The sequence below is a fragment of the Monopterus albus genome, unplaced genomic scaffold (assembly GCF_001952655.1).
Source record: "Monopterus albus unplaced genomic scaffold, M_albus_1.0 scaffold169.1, whole genome shotgun sequence".
Lineage (NCBI taxonomy): Eukaryota > Metazoa > Chordata > Actinopteri > Synbranchiformes > Synbranchidae > Monopterus > Monopterus albus.
The window spans coordinates 210,940-217,915 of record NW_018128049.1 but is presented as its reverse complement, the minus strand read 5'-3'; the positions used below and the strand labels follow the sequence as shown (position 1 = coordinate 217,915).

Genomic DNA, 6,976 nt, shown 5'->3' with positions numbered 1-6,976 from the left:
TTGGCAGCTCTTACAACAATGCAAATTATTTTATTGTCTTTTTCATAGCATCTTTTATTCTTTTTAATGTCAAAATTTTTTTTTTTTTTTTTTTTTGACACCGCGCACATTCTGTGATTATGACCCTCTGCCTGCCCTGTAGTTTGGGATCAGTGACGTCGTCAGAAAAAGTCTGACAGTGAAGCCTGAGGTAAGTTTTTTTTGTTGGTCACAGTACAGTAAGATGTAAATGTGCTGGATTAATATTAATTAATGACAATACATTGAACTTGTTTGTTAAACACAAGCATACAAACACAGTGTTAAGGGGTATACAGTACATGCTACACACATCACTATGCACGTGGCCCAAAACAATCAATGTGCTCATACCCACAGGGCAAAGCTTTGTGGGAGTTTGCCACTGCACTGATGAGGAAGAAGAGCTGTTGCTGTGGAACCAAGACAATGTTCTTTTTGTGCTCTAACCAGACCCGGAGAGGAGAAGGAGAGTTCATTAAACTTGTGAAACTGATGAAATGCAAGGTATTTTTGTATGTCTGCGCATCAGTATGACGATTTACTGCATCAAATCAAGCCATGCTAAAGATGCCAGCACACACAGTAGGCTATGGCTGTTTGTTTCCTTTACATACAGCACAGAGGTCCACTGTCCAAAATTAACCCCCTCCAGGTGCCAAATACAGGTAGATTTTCCATTTGGTGAGTTAATCTGCCACATTGGCAGGTAAATGTTTGTAGCCATTGACTGTATATAAAAGATAAACAAAGCCAGTGTGACATCGCCCAATGGTTTTCTGAAGAGTGGTTTTGAAGCTCAAGTCTAGCCTTTACCATTTTGGTAGTGCCTCACTGCGTCTAACTCTGTCCAACCAAAAAAATGGGCAGAGGTGGGGCATGAATGGAGCTCACTAGACAGCTAGCGGCCATCCACCTTTGGCAGAATCCTCCCCTAAAAGCAAGCCACTCCCTTAATTATGCATAACTTTGTCTCATTATAATTAAAACAGGTGAGTAATATAAAAATTCACCCCCATCCAGTTGTCATGGAAGAGGAAATTAGTTATAGAGACAAACAATTTTTCATACCAAAGCTGTAAACATGTATATTTCTACTGTAAAGACATTATAACATAGGAGTCTATAGGGACTGACTACCTTGCCTTTCGCACTGGCTTCATTTCTAATTCAATTATATGCTAATTATTGAGGCCATAGTTAAAGGTGGTGTTGTACTGGACTACATTATATTCAGAGGTGCACCTAATATTCTGACCCTCTCATTTATGTCAATGGGCAGTACAAAAATATACAGACACCTCTGAATATAATGTAGTTCAGTACAACACCACCTTTAACTATGACCTCAATAATGAACATATAATTGAATTTATACATTTATGACAATCTCACCAAAAACAAACATTTTGAGCTTCATAAACACAAATGTTAAGGCAGAAGTGTTGCGTTGAAGTGCATACAAATGTACAGGTGGTCATAATGTTATGCCTGATCAGTGTAAACTAATGTTACCACAAGAGGCTTGTTTGCAAGCTCATGCTGCACTTGGGGAGCGCAGACTTTGACTTTCTGTATGCTGTGTTGGTGGATGGTTACATTTACTTTTCAAAGTTTTTGCAAAAGTTTTGTTGTCTTAGTCAGCAAAGGTCACCATTAGAATGAGCAGCGCGAGTGTGCGGGGTCCGTCTACAGAGTCTCACCAAAATCACTACACACATCATTGGTTTCCTGTACCACAACACATAGTTTGGACAAATGTTGGCAAGAGCAAAGCTACTAAATATTTTTGAGTTCTCTTTCTGGTGTCGCACTTTGTAGATGTCCCTGCACAACTGCACACAGTCTAAGATACTTCATCAATATAGCTGGCTTTGATGAAACTTAGGTTCTAGCTCATTATCTATCTACCTTGCTATGGTAAAGACACATTATTTGTGTTTTAACAACATTTCATTTATGATTTACTGATCCAGGAACTTTGAACCTGCCAACAGGATTTCTCTTACACTGCCTTATTAAGTTTTGATATTTTTTTCAGGCAAGAACTACTTAGATTTAGAATCTCTGGTTGGTTTATCTGAGTAATGTGTATCTGGAGATTTGCTCCAATGTTTTCAGAGATGTGAAACCAGTAGACAAAGCTGTCTCCTCTGTGTTCTCTTTATTTTCATCATCAGACTCAGACTACATCAGTATTTAAATTTCCTGTTGTTTCAAATATTCAAATACCAAAATTGAAAACCCAATTACCTAACAAAACAACAAATACCAGAAGAGATGAATATTTGTATCTAGCCCTTCAAGATAGTCTAAAATATCTCAGATCTTAAAGTCATTTGAAGGAAGAGTAGGGACAGGTACCAATGCAAAATTATTAAATACCGTAGTATCAATAAGGCCTGGCATTAATGTTTCCACTATTGGTACTGAAGAAGTTAAGAAAACGGATTTCCTATTTATTATTCTGACATAAAAGTTATCTTGCACATGTTATCCCACCAACTCTGTTTCTGATTAATACATTTGTATATGCTGTAGTTTCACTTTTCCGAATCCAGAAGACAGCTCTGTCTCTCAGAGCTGGAATGTGAGGGACAGGGACAGCTCTGTCTCACACCCTGCAGCAGCCTGCAAGCACACACACGGAAGACTTAACTAGAGTATGTGTGGATACTACGGTTAATACTAACAATGCTCGGAAACACAACCAAGCTGTGGAAACATCTAGTGAAGGTCCATCGCATCTAGGCAGAGAAATGCAGTTTTCATCTGCTTATTTTGCAGTTCATCTTTTGCTGTCCTGGTATGTTAAGTATGCTAGCAGCCTGGAGTGCATACACAGAGTTGAGTAAATTATATGAACTTGGATTATTGATTAAAAGTAACTATTTGCCAGCAAACTGAATTTATGAATGCACCCATAACAAACTATCAGAGTGTCGTCTGAACTGTTGGGTTACTTAACATAATCCCTGGTTCTCTAATAATAACAGAGTGAGGAGTTTGAATTTCAGAGCACTCAGAGTAAGGCGGGATTCAGTGATCTCAGGGTAGGAGCCAAAGCACCACAGAGTTAAAATACTCACAGTCCTGCATATGATTTTTTTACATTTTAGTTATCACACTGTAGTCTAGTCATTTGTTCAAAACAACACTGTCACACTTTGATTGTCAAGAATGTTAACAGTAGCAGACATAAAAAAACAAAGCTGTTTTAATTTTGTTCTTAATTTTTTCCTCTTAAAAATAGAAAGAACCCATAAGAGTATCATTCAAATAAATATCAGATTATTAAAGCAAAAATTTAATGATAAAAAAAGCATTGTTTCAACAGAAATGTACAAGTGTGGTGCCTGCCTCATTAATCTGATAAATCCATATGGACGCCTGACATTATATAGCCTATTGGCAATTCAAATATGCCACAATTTAAATATTGCATCATATGCAGCTGTATTTGATTTTTAAATGCTTGGAAATATGTTCTTGTCACTGTTTTGGATTTGATTACCAATGTTAACGTAGTCAAAATCATCACTGGATTTCATGCCAGTTGGTTTTCAGACAGTCTAACAGTATATGAACCTAGTCGGGTACAGTCCTAGTGTTAGTGTTAATTCTTAAACTCTGGTGCTAAAAGTGTGGTGCCTCAGTCTAGAGGACTATTGAAAAAAGTACTCATCTTAAGGAGACGCAGACAGTCTGGAGCAGAGTTAATGTCTGAAACTTAAGACGACACAAATGGGAAAGCTGAACACTCTGACCAACACAAATAGCAATTCAATTAATTTGTTTCGAATATTATCAGGCTTCAACCAGTGCTGCTAAAGCAGCAAGAGAGTTTTAAGAAGAATTAGCTTAACAAAGAGACATAGGAGGAGAAGACAGTACCCAACATGCTGCTGTGGGAGAGCCAGCTAGTACTGAAACATAGGTCAGATGGACAAGACAACAACAAGCACAGAGGCACTGAAGTAGGGATGTAACGGTATGAAAATTTCATATCACAATTATAGTGACCAAAGTTATCACGGTTATCAATATTATCACGGTTTTGTTCAAATGAGATGAAAATGTTAAAAAAAAGAACTGATACACACACTGAAAACATTTTAATAAGTTTTATACTTGAAAATCAACCAACAACAAATACAATTGCACTTTAAGCATGAATTAACATAAAATGAAGCCCTGAAAGGTATAAGTTTTCCTAGTGCATATAAAATCATATCAAATGCACACATGAAAACACAAGTAAATCAATGTGCATGTATCAATACAATCATATGTAAACAAATCAAATGAACAGCAATGATTGTATGTCTGTTCTTTCCTTCATAAAAAAAAGTGCAGCTAACCTAACATGTTATATGCATCTTCATTCACTTGAGATTGAAATGCAAAAATGTCAGCATATTTACTTTATCTGGTTTAAGTAGTGCTCTTTGAGGGTAGACAATATGCCCACTGGCACTGAACACTCTCTCTGAAGGCACGCTGGTTGCTGGGATGCACAGAAGCTTCCTGGCAACCCTGGCAAGGCGAGACAGTTCTGATGCATGGCCCCTCGACCACACAAGTGGATCCTCTTCTGCTGGAAGTAGGGGCAGAGACAGGTAGACTTTGATTTCTTCTTTCACACTGCCTTCTAGAGTGGTCGGAATCTGACCCTCTTCACTTCTATGCTGCCTTGTTGAAGTAATCTTTTTCTGCAACCCGGCTAGGCCTTTCCCCTCCGATGCTGCTGGTGGTGGAGGTGTTTTGTGGTTTTTCCCTAACATGTGCAGCCAGCTTCACAGCCTCCTGGACACAGTCAGTGTCGAGGAGCGGGCACAGTTGCTCCATGACAATTATTTCAGTATCCTTGGGCATCAGATGCCATGATCCTCTTTCTCCAGCCAGTGTTGCACAGACTGGTTGTTGCTGATTAAGAAAATGCTCAACCATCTTGTATGTAGATCCCCATCGAGTCACCACATCATGTATCAGAGCCTTCTGTGGCATGTTGAGGGCAGCTTGATTTTCCCTCAGTTCTCGCCTTCTCCTCCAGCTCCATGAGAAGCCCTGAACCAGATGAGCCCTGAACCATAATAATAATAATAATATTCACTCTTATACATGGTGTTTGTATGACCAATATTAGTATTAATTATCATTAATGATATTAATAATAATAATAAATCACACACATAATGATAATAATAATAATAAATCACACACACACACACACACACACACACACTTTGAATGAACAAAATAAGTTGGTTAGATTACTAAACTACTGGAATATCGATTCTGTTCTGCTGCATGTCCTTCTTTATAATGACTGTTGTCAATAGCGATGCATTATAAGTTAACACAGCGCATTCATGCCTTGTATCACCGCGGACGTGTTCTCTAGTTGCAATTCATTCAAATGCAACTTGCCGTCTTGCGTCTCAGTTTTGGACTGTATTGAATATGAAGTCAGAGGAATTTAGTATTAATACTACTATAATATTGCTGTAGTAATCATATTGTCTGGACAATTGCTTTGTACACTGTACATAATGGATTTATAAACAGGTAAATTAGGATGAATCTCAATTCCATATTTCATGTACCCGTAATTATATTACTGTATTGCTTTTTGTTGCAGGAGACGGCAGCAAAATGCAGCCCAATCTCAGGCTAGATCAGAGAAACACTTGTGGCAGGAGTAGAGAATGCTGTTTACAGATTCAATGAATACAAGATAAAAGTCTGCGTCAGAGAAATAGCGATGGCAGCAACTGACTTTTAAAGGTCTCCATTTTTCCTTGAAGTCCCCTGCTTGATATTGCACCACACACACACACACACACACACACTTTGAATGAACAAAATAAGTTGGTTAGATTACTAAACTACTGGAATATCGATTCTGTTCTGCTGCATGTCCTTCTTTATAATGACTGTTGTCAATAGCGATGCATTATAAGTTAACACAGCGCATTCATGCCTTGTATCACCGCGGACGTGTTCTCTAGTTTCAATTCATTCAAATGCAACTTGCCGTCTTGCGTCTCAGTTTTGGACTGTATTGAATATGAAGTCAGAGGAATTTAGTATTAATACTACTATAATATTGCTGTAGTAATCATATTGTCTGGACGATTGCTTTGTACACTGTACATAATGGATTTATAAACAGGTAAATTAGGATTAATCTCAATTCAATATTTCATGTACCGGTAATTATATATTACAGATAAAAAATAATCTGTGTAATAGGTTTACTACGAATATACAATACATTGTTATATAAATGTCAACCTTAATATATTGGACATGTTCGTTCATCTTGACTCAAAGCCGCTTGCTGCGGACTTTTTCTTCACGGAAGCTCTGCGTTAATTACAAGTGAGATAATGAAATATTTCATCTCTAATCAATTTTTTTTGTCCAAATATTTGCCCAAGTTAGTTTTGGTATTGAGGTAAACATTAACTTACCTTGCATTCGCTATATAACAGAGGGTGGTGATCACAAAGATGGCTCAGCAAATTTGACGCGTTTCCCCCTTTTGCAGCGACTTTCTTCTTGCATGATTTGCAGACAGTGTGACCGCCCTCGATTAAATTGCCCTCATGACTCTTGTAAAAGCCAAAATACGACCAGACCTCCGATTTGGTCCTCTTAGATGGCTGAAAAATCTCCCGAGCGCTATCACTGCCTTCCACCATATCATATCGTGCCAAAAACTACAATGTGTGCTGCTCCCGTCCCGTGTCAGACTGATGCTGGCTGGAAAGGATTTACCGCGAGTTTTTAAAATCACGATAATCAAACACGGTGTTAATGATAATTAAATTTTAAACGATAATACTAACCGTCAGGACATTTTATCGTGGTTTATCAATAAACCGGTAATCGTTTCATCCCTACACTTGAAGTATTACTGCATTTCATAAATTCAAAAAATTAATCAATTATG

The 6,976-nt window shown here is 37.8% G+C and overlaps 1 protein-coding gene across 4 annotated transcripts in view; it reads right to left on the bottom strand.

Annotated features, from left to right (window-relative positions):
* vrk1 (VRK serine/threonine kinase 1) overlaps window positions 1–6,976 on the bottom strand; it is a 29,934-nt gene that overhangs the window by 5,599 nt on the left and 17,359 nt on the right. The gene's annotated exons all lie outside the window — the stretch shown is intronic.